This window comes from Canis lupus, chromosome 1 (assembly GCF_011100685.1).
Source record: "Canis lupus familiaris isolate Mischka breed German Shepherd chromosome 1, alternate assembly UU_Cfam_GSD_1.0, whole genome shotgun sequence".
Classification (NCBI taxonomy): domain Eukaryota; kingdom Metazoa; phylum Chordata; class Mammalia; order Carnivora; family Canidae; genus Canis; species Canis lupus.
The window spans coordinates 20,823,386-20,841,273 of NC_049222.1; the positions used below are offsets into that span (position 1 = coordinate 20,823,386).

Genomic DNA, 17,888 nt, shown 5'->3' on the forward strand with positions numbered 1-17,888 from the left:
ATAAACTTGTCAGTTGAATAGGTCAGGGCTCAGAACTGGGCTTCTACATGAAAGCACCCATTCACCCATCTAACTCATACTCACTGACACCTCGTAATTTGTATGATATTTTGTATGACACTGAGGATATGCTGTTTTCTCCCGAGGGGAGGAGCTTAAACACTACAGACATGTATGGACGACCACGATACAGGCGACTTACTCATGCAAACTTACAATGTTCTGTGCAAGTTCTTCAAGTAACAATCTTCAAAATGCCATGATAAGTTATGACCCTGTGACTTGAACTTATTAATTGGTAAAAACCAAGTTAATATTCCTTTTTTAAAAGATTTTTATTCACTTATTTATTTGAGAAAGGGGGACACACATGGAGAGAAAGAGCATGGAGGGGCAGAGGGACAAGCAGACTCCCCGCTGGTTAGGAAGCCCAGAACAGGGCTCAACCCCAGGACCCTGAGATCATGACCACCCTGAGATCATGACCTGAGCTGAAGTGAGACACTTAACTGACTGAGCCACCCAAGGGTCCCAAAAGCAACCTAATATGTGTAAGGCACTTCGGAAGCTTAAAATAGTAGACAAACTATCAGTGATATTACCTTGTAGGTGCTTTAAATAAAATAAAGCTATCGAGCATAAAGTGGATCGATGCTTAATATTTCCTCATGTATCTCTTTATTCAACTGGTTTGTATTGGGCTCCAGTAGGTACATCTTGAAATCTGGAATTCTCATGGCAAGATGTCATTGAGTGATAGCTTGAGGGTGGTTCTTATTGACTGATCTTGGAACCACATTCATGGCTTAGGGGTTAGAGTTAAATTATGGCTGGAACTGGGGGCATCTGGGTGGCACAGTGGGTTAAGTGTCTGACTCTTAATTTCAGCTCAGGTCACAATCCCAGGGTCATGACATTGGGTGCTACGTGGGGCTTCACACTCAGCAGGGAGTCTGCTTGAGATTCTCTTTCTCCCTCTCTGTCTTCCCCTCCCCCCTAGAGTCTCTCTTTCAAATAAATAATAAATCTTTTAAAAAAATAAATTATAGATGGTACTTAAAGGACCTATAGTCTGTGCATCAGAAGGACAGAAGGCATTTTATGAAGGAAGGGAAGATGGGAGTAATTTAAAAAAAAATTGTATTTGATAGCATTTGGTTCTGTTGGGAAGATTTTCATTTTGATTCTTCTTAAAGACTATTTATAATTAATGGACATGAGTGTGTATGGAAAATTCAAACCTAATTGTAAGTATAAATCAATATCAACTTAATCAAAACCTTGACTTCAGCTAACAATGGTCAATGTGTCTATTGCAGCAATCAAATCTATTTTAAAAGATATAAAGTGTCTGTTTTGTTTCATTCTATGATCAAGGGATCTACTATAACAGAGATAAACCAAGAAATTATTGAACTCGAAAGTTTAGCTTACTTGCCCTGAAAATAAGGGGTAAAAACTCTAGCACAAGTCAACTTTAAACTGATTTATCTCTAGTGATATAAATTCTTTAAATTATTCTCACATATTAAACTCACCTCTAAGCCAATGAATAATTTTGTCTAAATATTTTTTTCTCAAAAGTAACATTTTTCTTTTCCATGGGCTTAGTTTCGTGGTAACTTTTGAAACTATGTGAGGGTTTTTCCCCTTTTTTTCTTTACTTTTTATTACAAGAAATCTCAAACTTATATAAGATTTGAGGGAATACTAGTATACTCTCATATATCAATCAGCCAGCTTCTAAATTATCAATACTCCCAGGTCTATACCCCAGAGAAATGCAAACATATAGCCACACAAAATCTTGTACACAAATGCTCATAATAGTCCCCAAAAGGAAACAATCCAAATGTCCATTAATGGATGAGTGTATAGACCAAATGTGGTGTGGCCACACGATGGAATATTATTCAGTCATGAAAAGGATAAAGTATGGACACATGCTACACCGTGGATGAACCTTGACAACACACTAAGTGGAAGAGGCCAGATATAAAAGGTCACAGATTTTATGATTCAATACATATGTAATATACAGAAACGCAAACTCAAGGAGACAGAATATAAATTAGTGCTTGCCAGAGGACGCAGGGAGGAGGAGGGATGGGAAGTGACTGCTAACGAGGAAGAGGCTTTTGGGAGAGATGATGACAATGTTCTGGATTTAGATACTAATGGGGGCACATCTTTGTGAATGTACTATATGGCACTGAATTGTATACTCCAAAAGGGTAAATTTTATGATATATGAATTACATTCAGTGGAGCTACTGGAAAAGCCCAACAAAGTAAGAATATCATATCTTATTTTTAAAATATTATTTTTAGCTGAGCTCCCCTAGCTGGGCGTTAATTAATACCTGTTTACAGTGAAGTCACTTACGAGTAAGAATCATGTGTATTCAGATAATAATATCCTCCTGAACCCTAGTGCAAAGGACCTATAGAATATACTCTATGAACCTAATTTTCAGTAATTTCTTTTTTTATAAAAATATCCCTTATGGGGCACCTGGGTGGCTCAGTCAGTTAAGTGTCTGACTCTTGACTTTGGCTCAGGTCATGATCTCAGGGTCTGAGATCGAGCCCCACTTCAGGCTCCAGGCTCAGTGCATGGGGTATGCTTGAGATTCTCTCCCTGTGGTGTGCAACCTCCACCCTGCTGCCCACTGCCGCATTCTCTCTCTCTCAAATAAATCTTCTTAAAAAATTCCTCAATTGACTGGGTCCTGATAAGCAAGTGGGCTCACAAATCAGGAGTAATTAAAAATCACTGAGAAACAGCAGGGCGGACTGGTGGTCAGGAGTCTGTGAACAGCCCAGGAACAGAACTTGGGTGTGGATATCGTCCCAATGATACAGGTTCCAATGCTGCTGATGATCAGCCTTCCCTGAGGAGTTTACAAGCACAAACTCTAAGATGTCTCCAGAATTCTTAGAGAATCAGAATCTCCGTAGGCAGGTCCTGGGACTTCGAGTTTACATATTCCACTAAAGTACAACAGTACAACAGCCAGATTTGGGAATTGCTTTTCTTCCTCTTTTTTCACCTTGAGGCATATACAGGAAACTGTTCCAGATGGTTGAGACTCTTAAGCCACTTCAGCAACTCATTTTGAGTAGAAAAAAAAACCCCATTGGTCAAGAAAAGTCAGTTTATCTGATTTGATCTTGTTACAGTTGAGAGCAATTTCCCCTTGCTGATTGCCATCAGCCAAGCTTGGCACATGGCTACTGGAGTCCTCCTTCTGCCCGTACCCGCTACTACAAAGCCCTTGACGTGCTTTCCCAGCTATGTATCATTTTGTTACTTCACATATTTTAAACCTTGTTTCCCTGAAAGTTAGGATTAGTACTCAAAATATTTTTACCACTGGAACCACATACATTATATGCACTGAAGACTTTGCATAAATGTTTAAGTAAATTAAGCTTTAAGAATTTTTTGAAAGATTTATTATTTGACTTGAAAAGGTCTTATGCTTATCTTCCTAAGTGAATCATATGAATCATATGATTTATCTTTCATTAGTGAGCTTACTTTTAAAAAAAAATGCCTTTTTAGGTCCTTTCATCCAGGACTTTAACAAGGGAGCAAGAAAAATAAATGTAAATTCCTTGAAATTCAGCAAAGCCTTATATGGAAAGACATGTATCTTTTCCAGAACTGAAAAAACCTTTGAGGTGATACAACACATTAGGAAGTATACACATAGAGGTTGACAGCTTCCCTGAAGCCAGTCAGCAAGACCAGAAAATGGGTTTTCCTAACCTAGTGGTTCTCAAACTTGGCTGCTTTTAAAACTTCCTGATGCCCAGACCACACCCTAAGTCACGTAAATCTGACTCCTGACGGTGAGACAAAAGCATTAATATTTCTTTCATGCTCTCCAGATGATTCCAACCTACAGTCAAGTTTGAGAACCACCACACTGCCTTTTAAAGATTTTATTGATTTGAGAGAGAGATAAAGTGCGTGCACATGGACATGGTGAACAGGGGATGGAGGTGAGGGGAAGGGGCAGAGGGAGACAGAGTATCTTAAGCAGACTCCCTGCCCAACTCGATCTCACAACCCTGAGATCACAACCTGAGCCGAAACCCAGCCAGAGGCTTAACCGACTGTGCCACCCAGGCGTCCCAAGAACCACCACACTACCTTTTAGCAGAGAGACTCCTCACTGCCAGTGAATGATTTCTAATTTCAATAGTGCAAGTAACTCCGAGTTTCCTACTATAGCTAAGAGGAGAGCAGAGTGGATCATATTCATGAAAACATATTGTTTCCTAAGGCAGTGGCTGGTTGAAAGAGGATTCATTTTCCCACCATAGGTCCCAGCCTCAGTGGGCCCACTGGCACTGGCCACAGGAGCTGCTTTCCCTCATCATGACAGGGCATGCGACCTCTGTGATGGCAGTCAATCCATCTTTTTCAATAGAGTTATGTGACATATGGAAGACATTGAGTGTATATATGTAAATGGAAGCTTCAATTCTTAACGTCTCCACATAGAAGACAGATATGACTTTAAGCTAAAGAGATGAGCATTTAATAAGATGTTTTCCTAAGTTTTCAGACATTGGCCTAATAATCTTGCAAAATTGTGATTATTTTCCAGCTGGCTGCTGCGTTGAGGAAGTCTTGCCAAACTTCTAGTGCTTTGCTTCATTGTGTGAGAAAGGGCATACTAATCAAAATATCTGCCCACAAATTCTGCATTTCTCTAATGTGAGGGAGCCTAGTTAGATAGTGTCTATGGGTTCACGTATCTATGAAAAAAAAAGATGAGTTCCATATTAGTACAGTTTTCTCACTTAAAGCTAATTCTAGGTAACTCATAGAGCCATATAATTCCAAATATAAAAAAGATGAAAAAAAAATCCATGACCTCTTTAGGAAAAGAATGTTGGCTGGTTGTTGTTTTAGCTGATCTTTAACAGGAAGCATTTTATGAGCTTAATTAATGCTGAAAAAGAAAGACTGTATGTATCTGAATGGAATTAGTCCAAAGAAAGTACTTATCTCAAGGGCTCTTTCTATATTATGTAGATGTTCATGTTAATTGAAATTTCTAGATTAGAATTTTATTTCTGTAATACGTACAAGGCTGAGTAGAAAATATAGAAGTGCTCTTACAAGTGGTTCTTAACCCTTATGTGATTGGAGAGAAAATAAATACATGTTAAGTCTCTTTATCTGATAAGTTATTTGACATGGACTCTATACCAGAAAATCTATGGCTCTAATTCTAAGCGGTATTCAGAGGAGAGTGAAAAACTCATAAAGCCCCCAAACCAAATAATCCAGTTAAAAAATAGTAGAAGGGATGAATAGACATTTTTTTCCAAAGAAGACATCCAGATGGCTAACAGACACATGAAAAGATGCTCAACATCACTCATCACCTAGGGAAACACGAATCAAACCTACAATGAGATGTCACCTCACACCTGTCGGAATGGCTAAAATCAACAGCAGAGGAAACAACAGGTATTGGTGAGGATGCAGAGAAAGGGGACCCTCTTATACTGTTGGTGGGAATGCAAATTGGTGCAGCTACTCAGGAAAACAGTACGCAGTTTCCTCAAAAAGTTAAAAATAGGACCACCCTACGATCCACCCATTGCACTAGTTGTATTTACTCACAAGATACAAAAATACTGACTCAATGGGATACATGCCCCCCTATGTTTACAGCAGCCCTGGATTTTCAGCCATTTTGCCACTATGTGGCTAAGGGCACATCACTTAATTCTTACAGTCTTTACCTGCAGTTGTAAGTATGTAAAGTACCTGGCTCAATGCATTCGATCATTATGTATTCCCCCTTCCACTCTTAACTTGCCAAGAAATAGAGAACCATTAAAAAAAAAAAAAAACTCCAACCATTTTGACCAATGACACAACATAACAAAACCACAAACAATTCATCAATTCCTGCAGGTTCCTTTGTAACTTAAAATGAAGTCACCAAATTTCCCAGAACAAAGGTGGTGTAGAAATCCCAATAAATGGGCATAGCTAAATTTTAAAAAGCTGGTTTTCCTTTTACTTGACAAAGCACTAGATTAATTCAACTACTTTATCCCCTGCTGGAGCTCTGATTAAAAATACAGTATGTCAACAATGCCTAATTACCGCTTTAATAAGCCTATTGTTTACTTCTTGGCAGTAACCTAATCAACTGACCATGTCTTAAACTCACCTAGTATTTTCCAATATAAAACATTTATAATTTTGTTTTTGATGACTTTGACCTCCAGCTGTTACTAGTGAGAAAAGAAAAGTCACGATTAGCACAAAGATATTTACAGCTATGTACTCCCATCCCTGCTGTTTGGTGCTTTTTCAAATCAGAACAGAGCAGAAGGCAGCTTGGTGCCTTGCTCAGAGCCCTAGCTGGCCAGCGTAGTTCTCCATTCCGTAACATCCTTTAACTTGAGAGCTGGTGAACATTTTTTGGTTAATAACAATCTTGGCCTGAGAAAAGTCATGAAATATTCAACGATGCGAGTGGTTTCCTAAAATTATACTTTATAGAAAGGTTGCTACTCATAATTTTGCATTGTGCTTTTGTCCAATTTTTTTTTTTCACTGAGAAAGGGACTTTCATGTGGGAACATATCCCCTTGACTGTTTATATCCATAGTGACTGTTCTCACCGAAAAAGAATCGTGACCTCAATAAAGAAATGCCAGAGTTGGAGTTTTTATAAACTAAGATTTGTTACAAGACAGTTCTTATAAAATTAGCTTTGCCTCTATTTTCCAGATTGGTTCTAAGATGAGAGGAAACTCTGCGGTATGCTGCAGGAACACAGATTGGGTTATGGTGATCTCTCATCTCTGCAAAATCACCATCCTGAAGTCCCTTCCTGCCCAAGGAAAAACGTGATCACATTTTCCATTAAAGATTTACATTTTACTTTCTGGTATTTTTTTTTAACAAAAGGACAAGTATCATAATTTACCACTTTAAATCAAAATCCTGAAAGGAAAAGGTAAAGATTTTAGTGAGAAAAATAATCACAGTAAGCTATCTGTCACAAAGAATAGCATTTGTTATATCCGACACTTTCCAGTTTACGGAAAGTCTGTGTCTCAAATTTTGGGGAATCAATTCATTTCCCCTATATCAAAGAATGTTCTTCCTATATCATTTCCACTGTTTTGAAAAGGAAAATCCAAATATCTTCCTTAACTGTCTTATTTCCTAAGGTTCCAGTAACAAGCGAAGGGTTTCTTTTAAGAAGTTATATTATTATAGCTAGAAGTAAAGGTTTTCATGCTGAAATCTGAGCCCATTTGGATGGATATTATTACAATAAGAGGGAAAAATATGGAAGCTTAATGCTTGTGTATTACATTTCGGAAATAAAACTTCTAGTTGCATTTAATAGCAAAACAGGAAAGTTTCAGATTTGTTCCATCTATATATTTCTGTTGAGCACAGAAAGGTGAATATACCATTGTATATGACTGTTGAAGGATTTATATTTCAGAATAAAGCTGGCTCTGCTCCCTTTGATAATGTGACTCAGCAGCTAATCTCGCTCCTATTTGCACAATGACAAATGCAGGCTAATGCCCCTCCCCCACCCCCACCCCGTTGTCTCTCCCCTAGTTAAGCCCAGGTGGAACTATAATATTATTCACCTTACAATCCTTTAACATCATGTGAAAGAGAAGACATATCCTAAGACCTAAAACAAAAACCAGTTTTATAAATCCAGCTATAGGTAAGGTTGCATATTGAATAATCACAAATATTAGCAAGTGATACACTATATCTCGTGGCAGATGGATTTGCATTGTCTTAGGCAAAACAAGCAAGTAGGATATAAAATTTGAGGAAGGAGTATGGGAATGCAAGCTGGAACATTCTTCTCCAGCACAACACTGGGTTACATCAGTTATTGATTATAAAGGATCAGCAGGGTCATGATGAGCACCTATGCATGCGTGCCACACGCACACACTTGTACACACACAGGCACAGGCTCATCAAGCATGAAAAGATCATGAAGCTTGTGCACACCACTCCCTAAAAGCCAGCTTTCTATTTAATCTGATCTTGCCAGAAGATAAGTCTGCTTGAATTGTTCATGGAGTAAGCCAGAAATATGTACAATTTACAATACAAATTCTATAAGACGCACAATTTGAATTGTTTTCTATGCCTATACTTCCAAGTAGAAGAGTGAGACCATCTTTGTTGTTGTTGTTGTTGAGGATTTGGTGCAGTCTATCCAACATGCAGAAGCTACTCTGCCTATAAAGAGTATGCTGGGTGCTTTTGAAATGATTCCTAGGTCTCCTCACCCGGAACTTAGGTGGTACTAGTTTCCTGGATGGGCAGGAAAAGACAGAGGAGGGTGTTCTTTGTCTAAGGGGTGAGTGCAACATTAAGGCACCGCCCAGTAGCAGCCCTGTTGAATCAACCCTGACAGATTGCCCAGGTGGAGACCTCATGAGCATGGGCATGAATTGTCACCTAGGGAGCTTCAAAGGAAAGCTCACAAAGCTGCCTGGGGACCTGACACTGTCCATGGCTACTCCGATTCCTGCCTTTGATAAAAATTAGTACAGCAAACACATTTACCGAACCTCTTTCTGTATATAGAACACTAACCCCAGGAGAGAGGAGGAAATGAAGAAGGAAAATGGAAATAACTGTGAGACGACTCAGAAACACTTAAAAAGCAACAATGATAAGGCATCAGGTAAGAAACTGAGGAAAGAGGATGGGTTTTATAGTCAAAATTAGACTTCACAATATGCTTGTCTCCCAGCTCCATTTATAAAGCAAGAATACTAATCTCCCCCAGATTCGCTCATTTGCTCACCCAACAAATATTTATTGGGCACGTGTCGTGTGTTGGGCACACACAGTTTTGTGCAGGGATGATGTGCTGCATAAGGCCTCCACTACGTTACCGCGCCAGCTGCGACAACTCCAGCAACTGCTTGTTCCCGCCACAGGCCACTGCCACTCCGATCTGCTCACAGTGGCCCCTTTCACTCTCAGAAGAGTCACATTTGAACAAACCGTGTGGTCACTGCAGCCAGGAAGAGCAGTTAACTGGTCTTCGTGCCTCTGGCTCTGTCTTTTCCCCCAGCCTTCTCCACGTAGCCAGTAGACTGTCCCTCAAAATTATAGTCAGGCAACATCGCTGTCCTGCCTCATATTTTCCAATGGCATTCAACAAAATGAAAATAAAGCCGGAGTCCTTTGTCCTGTCTTACAAAGCTCTGTATGACCCGGCTGACTCTTCCTGCTAATGTTCCATTCCTTTAAGGAGCCACGTCTCATCCTGTTGGAACCTCTGCATGGGCCGCTCCCTCTGCCTACATTCCCTTCTCCTCCCCTGTCTCACAAAGGGCCTTCTTACCATCATTCACTTTTCAATTTAAATGCTTCTTCTTCAGAGGGATCTCACAGGGCCCTCAAATCTGAGGAAGGCTCCATTCACTTTCTAAGGCATCCCTCTAGGTTCCATGTGGCCCTTCTTCCCAGGTCCTGTCTGCCTTCGTTTGTTATCACTTGCTTTCCCATCTAGTTGCAAGCTCTGAGTGGGGGGAGTCTGCGCATGCTTTGTTCACTTTGGAGCCTCGCTAAAAATAGGTGTTCTGCAAATATTTGCTGGAGACACCAATATAGGCTCTGTTGGATTTAATTGGTGTGGTCTGTAATGCAGACAGCTGGTCTTGGAGAACTTCCGGTTGTGCACTAAAAACCCTGAACTCTCTGCATAAATAACAGTGTCTTTACTAGCAAAGTTACCTTACATGTTGAATCGAAGAAGAAACTAATCTAAAACTCACGAGTATAAAGCTATAAAATTAAAGAATTCTGGTGGTTGAGTGTATGGTTTCTGACTCTACCAGCAGCTGTTTCTAAGACAGTAACGTCCTTAATATCTACCTCTGTTTCTTTGGTTTTCAGAGCCATGTCCGGCTAAAATACAGAAGATTTTGATGAGATGCTAGAAAGGGTTTTATGTAAGTGCTTCAGGGTAAGATTATTGAAGAGGAAACCTCCTTTGGGGTTCTGGACCATTTCCAGTGTGTGTGTGTGTGTGTGTGTGTGTGTGTACGCACACGTGCTCATGCAGGCTTCCCTACACCAACAAGCAATTCTCTGACACCAGTAAGGTGTCTGAGAATTCAGCTCGATTCTGACATTACACCTGGATTCCACGGGTAAAGAACTCAGTCCCACAAGACGGCCCTCTACTTCAGACATCAACCGAAAGTCTAGGTTGTTATCTGTGCTTCTAACTGACCGGCTACAAATTAGAGATTCTGGAGACGTCCCTCTAGTAAAGATGCCAATTGTAAGTCAGAAGCTACCTGTACTTCTGACCCACTGGCTTGTAAACCAGAGGTTCCCACAACCCCTCCTTAACTTCTATTAATTTGTTCACAGAACTCAGGAAACCTGTTTACTCCCCAGATTACTGATATATTACAAAGATAATTAAAAGTTACAAATCAACAGTCAGATGAAGAGATACAGAGGGCAAGGTAGCAAACAAAGGAGCTTTTGTCCTCATGAAGTTTGGGGCCCGGCATGGTCACATGTGGACATCTTTGGTTCCCTAACCCAGAAATTCTCTGAACCCCCTTCATTTTTTTTTTTTTAATATGGAGGCTTCATTATTTAGGCAGATTGATTGACTCATTGGCTATTGGTGATTGACTCAACCTCCAGTTCCTCTCCCCTACCCTGCAATCAGCAGGTGGGAAGGAAGATCCCAACCCCCTATTCCTGATTGGTTCCCTCATCCCATGGCCTTTTTCCAAAAGTCATCTCATTAACATAAACCTGGTTGAAATGGAAAGGAATTTGTTATGAATACCAAGACACCATGTCACCTCGATGGCTCTGAAACTCAGGAAATGAGAAGTGAAAAAACAAAAACAAAACAAAAAAAAAAAAGGAAATGAGAAGTGGAGACCAAAAATTATGGCAAAAGATGCTCTGCTACTCTTATCGCTCAGGAAATTCCAAGGGTTTTGGAAGCTATGAGGCAGGAACTGCAGATATAGACCAAATCTATTTGAGAAATATGTTTTGGTCTTCTGAATGATCAAATATATATACATATTTCTTATAAATCACAATATCACAAAATCTCACAAAAGAAAATCATGAGCTCGGGGATGCCTGGGTGGCTTAGCAGTTGAGTGTCTGCCTTTGGCTCAGGGCAGGATCTCCTAGTCCTGCGATCGAGTCCTAGTATTGGGCTCCTTGCATGGAGCCTGCTTCTCCCTCTGCCTCTCTCTCTGTCTCTCTCTGTGTGTTATTTATAAGTAAATAAAAAAAAAAAGAAAAAGAAAAAGAAAATCATAGGCTCAAATCCTCATTCCTACAAACTCATATGTAAAGTTCTTAATGAAGCAACACAATATCTTAGATCTGTATTTGATAATATAAAATAAAAATAATCTGTACTTCAAGAGAAAGCAAGAATCATATTTTAAATATATAAACATGGCTAGTGTTGTAAGAAAATCCAAGAAAACATTATCATTGTGGAATGCAAACAACTCACATTATATGCAACCTGAAGGAAGAAGTTTGCTACTGAGTTGTGACTGTTTTCACTTTGGACTTGATTCTTGGACACAGGATACATTAATATCTCAGCAAGGAACTACGCTCTTAAGGCAGGTCTGCCTATGTTGAATTTTCAGAATCTATATAATAAAGATTTTACAAAGGATTACAATTTTTTTTACTTAATTTACCTGCTTTATTTCAGCCTCTTCATATTTTTAAAATAAAGGTTATGGTTGATCTTCTCTTGTGTGATACAAAGGCAAACTGCAGAAAACCTCTTGTGTTTTCTCATACGTATTTTTTGGTAGCTGTCCTCAAACAGTGGCATCTGTAGCTGGTGTTTTAGAGGGGTGCTGAAACCACCTCTGACCCCAGCATCTGCCCAGCCACCAAGCCTAAAGCCCTCATGAAATCCTTATGAAACAGATACTCCTGAGGATCTAGTGGAAGGATATTAAGTGTATTAGAACAAGAAGTCACCAAGGAGGTGATATATTAACTAGTTCACTCATTAGTGTTGATTAGGTTGACTCATTAAACTCTCTACCTCCCTAAAGTAGTCACCTAAACTACATCTTCCAAGGCAAATTTTGATTAACGGAGTACCTGGTAAAAAGAGACACAACATATTTCGTTGAATGAATAATGAAAAAGAGGCAAAGGTTGATGAAGGCATATCTGTATGAATGCAATTCCTGAATGGGAAAAAAGAAAAGAAATTTACTAAAATAAAGTCAATGGGCTGATGTTGGGGCATTAAAGAAAGATGGGGGGGGGCATATAGAATCAAGCCCCTCTCTCCCCTCCCTCACAATTTTGTTCCCAGGTGGCCCTAAAAATGTCAAACCCATTCTAAATCTCTGTATTCTAATTGGTTGAGCTCCTCAGATTCTAAAAGCCATTGTAAATAATTAACTTAAGAAAAACACTCTGCCCTTTATCAGTGGCATTTCATTGAATCCGTAATAATCCGTACTTTTGCTAATACATTAAGTCCACAGCTATGTGTTGAAAAAAGACACAATAAGATGGCGAGGAGTAAAGGGGAAATTCCAAATTTGTTAAACCACAATTTACACTGACATATTTGTATTACTGGATTCCAGGATGGTTTTGTGGTCTGTCTCTACATCTTGCACTTCATCAAACACATCCACAAAGGATGAGAAAGAAAGTATTTGGTATGCGCAGGAGTAAGATACCCACCCCTCATTTTCCTTGGGTTCCTTCATTTAGTTCTGCACCAAGACATGGGTAGGATATACACACAATCTGAGCAGAATGATAAAGCACCTTAACAAAAAAACACTGCTTCCTTTCCCAAGTCACAGCTCATAATTATGTCCAGTTGACTCTTGTCATAAGCTCTCACGCTCAGGTGACTCAAGGCAGGTGAACCAACAAAGACAAAAATCCAGAACTCCCTTGCAAAGGATTGATAGAGATGAAAGAAACTTGAACTCCAAGGAATTTTACCTGTTTGGTTTCTCTCAGCTGGTTCTCTCTAGAGGGCATTTTAACTGAGATAGTCGTCTGCTGAGAAACAGAAACAGCCGATCTGAATTGTTTTCCAAATTAAAAATAGGAGTTTCTGAATAGTGTTAAGAAAAGTGGAATCTCAGAATGAGGTCAAATCAGGATGTGACCCCCAACAAGACTTTGGGGTCAGACATGACTCTAATTCCTGTTCCTCTAATTACTAGCTATATGGCATGAACAATTATTAAACCTGGCTCTCAGATCCCTCCTGTGTAACTGGGGGTCATACAATATTTGTAAAGCACCTGGTTTGTCACTTAGCCAAGGAGGAGACACTGAGTAGGTGAAAACGATCTTGGTATAAAACACTATTGGCAACAATTTCTTTGTAATCTTTGCGTTTCTTTGTAATTAGTGTGGCAATTGCAACACTTATTAATAACATTTCTCATTTTGTGACTGCAATAAAGGCCTCTCGCTCAGTTATAGACAATCACTGGGGGGAGAAAAAGGTACTGTTGCCCAACTACAACCCTGAATGATTCTGATGGAACTGGTCTGGAGTGTGTGATTTGGGGACAGGGAATTCTCAAATCAGCTCTCATGATTCTAATGTGAAAAAAAAACAAAAACAAATCAAAAGCAGACAAATAAGATGCTAAACAGTGTGACTAGCAATTTAGGGATGCCAGAGTTAGCAAACAAAATTCAGGATGCTCAAAATTCAGGAAGTTTGGATCAAAAGACCAATTAATTTTTTAGTGTAAGCGTGTCACAAATACTGCATATTTAACTGGATGTCATGTGTTTTCTTCATTTGGCAACCCTAACCGGTATGATAACTTTTGTGTAAAAAAGGGAGAAAGAAGAATATGGGTATCCAACTGTTTAATTATGTATGTATAAAATGGATTTTAAAGATGTGCTTCTGGGAGGGGAACGAGATAGGAGGAAAGGGAGGGTGGTTTTCACTGTACTTTTTTGTGCCTTTTAAGCTTTGAACCACATGAAAGCATTCCATATTTTTAAAACAAAGAGCATTATAAAAATTGAAAATAAATAATTTATAATGAGAGTGAAGAATCAATAGAGGACATAACTAATACATATAATACCTAGAAAGCAAAACTGGTAGGAATCTGTCAAAACATCTTACTCTATTATATTCTGGTTTTTCAGCGTAGACCTAAGTAGAATTAATATTAACAATCACTTGTTGAGTTGCCAGATTATAATTGGAATTAATATCAGCAGCCTCCTGTTGAGTTGCTATTACGCAAAGCACTTTATACACTTTAATTTAATCCTCACAATAACCCTTGGGGGTTTTGCAAACAAAAAGGCTGAAACTCAGAAAGATTAATTAACTTGCCCAAATCACACAACTAATGATTGGCAGGCCTGGGGTTTAAATCTGGGTCAGTCCAAATCCACAGCTTGTTGCTTTTAAATACAAGACAATACTCTACTGTCTTCAGCACGTTGATTCCCAAAGTCAGGAAATTTGTATTTGGGCATGAAAATCAATGCAAAAAGGCAGAGCAATGAATGCACATTTTCATTTTATGCCAGCATCAGTCACCGAGCTAAGAAACGTGACACCCCGGTAAGTATTTTCTTGGTAAGTAAATATGCAAGCGCACCTCACTTTATGCAACGTTTGTGTTCCAAGACAGTTGTTTCTCAATGACATTTATGCAAATGTAATTGTATTCATATTTTAGAGTAAATCCGGGAGTCTGCTTTTTAAACAAAGTGTGTTAAATTCAGAAGATAAATATGACTGAGCTCAATCCCATTGTTTTGGGACAGGGCACAAAATGAGATCATCTAGGAATTTGCTAATTGTCCTTCAGGGTTGAGGGTCTTAATATAAAACATGACTGGTAGTTTATGTGTGCAGAGGATACTTTGCTAAATTACAAAGGATTTAATCAGTTAAATTAAATTTCTAACTTGAGTCTGCCTTTAGCTAATTTATTGTTTAAATAAGCATGAGTAAATATTTGTTATAGAGAAGCAGAGTGTCACTTATCAAACCAGTACTATTTTCATAGCTTACTGAGACAGGAATGTGTTAGAGGACAACTTTGTTATCTCTTGTGAATGGTTTTTAAAAGATTTCTCCAAAATCTATTTTGGTCTACATACCTTAGGCATCCCCCAATGATCTGCCTTATTTAGATGGCAATGTGTGAGGAATGAGAGGAAGGGGTTTATCTGTTGGAACTGATAATCAAAGGCTATTTCAAGCATCTTTAAAATTAGTAATTTTATAAACAGTTGACCAAAAGCTATCATCCCATTAAGAAGAGAGCCGCAGACTCCCTGAATAGTTGCCAGGATTTCTGTCAGAGGTTGGGATAGGAGTGGTTGAAGGCAGGTAAGTGTCCCCTCCAGCCCAAGGGCAACCAGAGCAGCACTGTGAGTTTAAGGCAAGACTTGACCTCCCCATGTTCAAACTTTGTGCTTTCTACACTACATCAACTCTTCTGAGTGGCCAGTATTACAATTCTGAAGTCAGGAAAAATCAACCCAGGAATGTCATTTAAAACCATGCCCAGATATGCTGTTGGCCAGGCAGTGACTCCATTTGCCAAAGTCAGATACCACCTTGGTGAAGCTGTATTTGTGCCATCATCTAAATATTCTATTTATCTTCCTCTTTATTCCTTATAAAAGGGAGTATTTTCTTTGAAAGTACAATATTAAAGAATATATATAAAATGCTAGATCATCAAAGATTTTATCTAAATAACCAAGAGTTATTGAGGATTTTATATTGCTTTCAGCTTCTACCTCCCCACCCCTTACCACCTCATACCATACAATGAAATTTATTTCTTTATTTTTCTATAGTTACACATATTTGATTCAGTAGATATTTTCCAGAATGCATTATATTCTGGTAAGGTACCGCCAGTAGTAAATCTGCATAAAACTCCTATTACTTCCATAAATCAAACTGCATCTCCATTTAATTGTATTTATTATATGTAATTGAGTCAAGTTTTTTTGTTTACTCTTCTTCATTTTAAAAAAGGAAAATTGAATTGTTTACATCATTTATAAACTAAGATGGTTAAAAGAATGTTTGCCTTCAGTTTTCTGAAGCTCTTGCTTTTTCCTGCCTATAGGTCAACGGCCTATTCTTAAATGTCTTTGTATCTAGAGTCTGGGGAAATATGTGTACATTTATGTATGAATAAGTGCTTTTATCGTAACACTTCTTTACTCACCATTTGAGCCTATACTTTATAACTCTCTCCAAATTTTATCAGAAAATTCTTAGCACCAGTGGTAAGATGAATTCATAAATAAAAATGAGCACAGATACCTAAAGGAGACAGGCTTGGCGGAGTCAGTTTCATGTATATCTAACCTCATAATCAACATGCTTTTTCTAATTAACACGGTGTTCTTAACTGGAGTAGTCTGGTATGGGTAGAGGCCATAGCTTTCCTCATTTTTCTGGGATGCTCCATGTTGGCCTCTCCAATCCACAGGCAACTTCACACGTCCTCTTTCTACAGTAACTTTGGAAGCACCACAACAGTAGGCTGCTCAAACCTATATCCCCCCTCCCATTTACCAGAAAACTGGATAATTCCACCATTATAATAATTTCATCTGAAGCTCTTTAAAAATGTAAATGTCAGCATAACATGTATGATACTACTACATTTCATTTCAGCATCCCGGAAACATACATACAGAACTTTAGATCCCCATGGAAATCCTTCATAGAACAATAAAATAGGATTAGTGTCTTAGGCTTTTTTATTGTCAATATAAAAGCAATCCTATAAAGTCCATTTCTACATTATTTATAAAACTACAATTAAAAACATGACCCATAATGGGCTTTGTGCCATAAAGTTACTATTAGAATGTAATGACAGGAAAAGAAATGTGTCTCTCCCGATAAATCGATATACTTTCTTTAATCTGATAAGAGAAGCTATGGTACGCAGTATTTTTGTTTGTTTGTTTCCGTTGCCTGGAAGATCAGAATTCAGTTTTTTTCCTTAACATTTTAGTGATCAAAGGTTCCCTGGTTAAACTACTTTACCTCTCCCTACTCCTGGATTACGCAACTCTTTCTTTTTGCTTGTTTTTTTCTGGTTCCTTTAGCTACTTGACTGCATTTTTATCTCTAAACTATCGCAAACCCTCTGTAGGAAGACGTAAACACAGTTGATTCTTGTTAATCGTGGTAGTTTTGTTCTATAAAGTCACTCCAAATACTGAATTAGCGAATACTGAGCCATTGTTCCTAGGAGAAATATAGGATAAAGTTCCTGTGAGCCACTGGTCACCAACTGATCAATATAAACCTTGTTTTACGTGTATTCTAATAAGGACACCTTCCTTAATATTATGGTTGATTCATGAACATTGAATTCATGGCCAATAGCACCATAACTCATGCCTCAATGAAACTTATCTGACACACATATTTTCTTTATAAGGCACATCACAGCCTTCTCACACTTAAGAACATTAATCACTTCAGTGATATGCTTGGGAGACATTTTAAACAGAAAAACCACCACCTAAAAGCACAAAAACGGGAAACATGTTGGCATTAAATAAACCATGGAAAGGACACTTGTTTACAGCATGAGAAACCAAACGGAAAGAAACTAAAACAAGACAGAGTCAACTTGTTTGACCGCAGCTGGGAACGTGCACAGCAGAAGACTCAAAGTTTTCCCCACATCCATGCATGTTTGTGAACGACCACAAAGACAGCAAGAGTGATGATCTTAGAGTTACACATAAATTTTAGCCAGTAGGCAAATGCACAAATCTACAAATGGCAAATTATGAGGACTGG

General features: G+C 38.6%; 1 protein-coding gene across 4 annotated transcripts in view; it reads right to left on the bottom strand.

The window, feature by feature from the left end:
- The window catches only part of RAB27B (RAB27B, member RAS oncogene family), a 137,769-nt gene that overhangs the window by 22,310 nt on the left and 97,571 nt on the right, over nt 1-17,888 (bottom strand). Inside the window, exon 1 of one of the 4 annotated variants that reach the window (XM_038525948.1) lies at nt 9,396-9,520. The exons of the other annotated variants lie outside the window; for them this stretch is intronic. The gene's annotated coding sequence lies outside the window, so the exon portion shown is untranslated. Of the gene's footprint in view, nt 1-9,395; nt 9,521-17,888 lie in introns of those variants that run through there. 4 annotated transcript variants of the gene reach the window in all.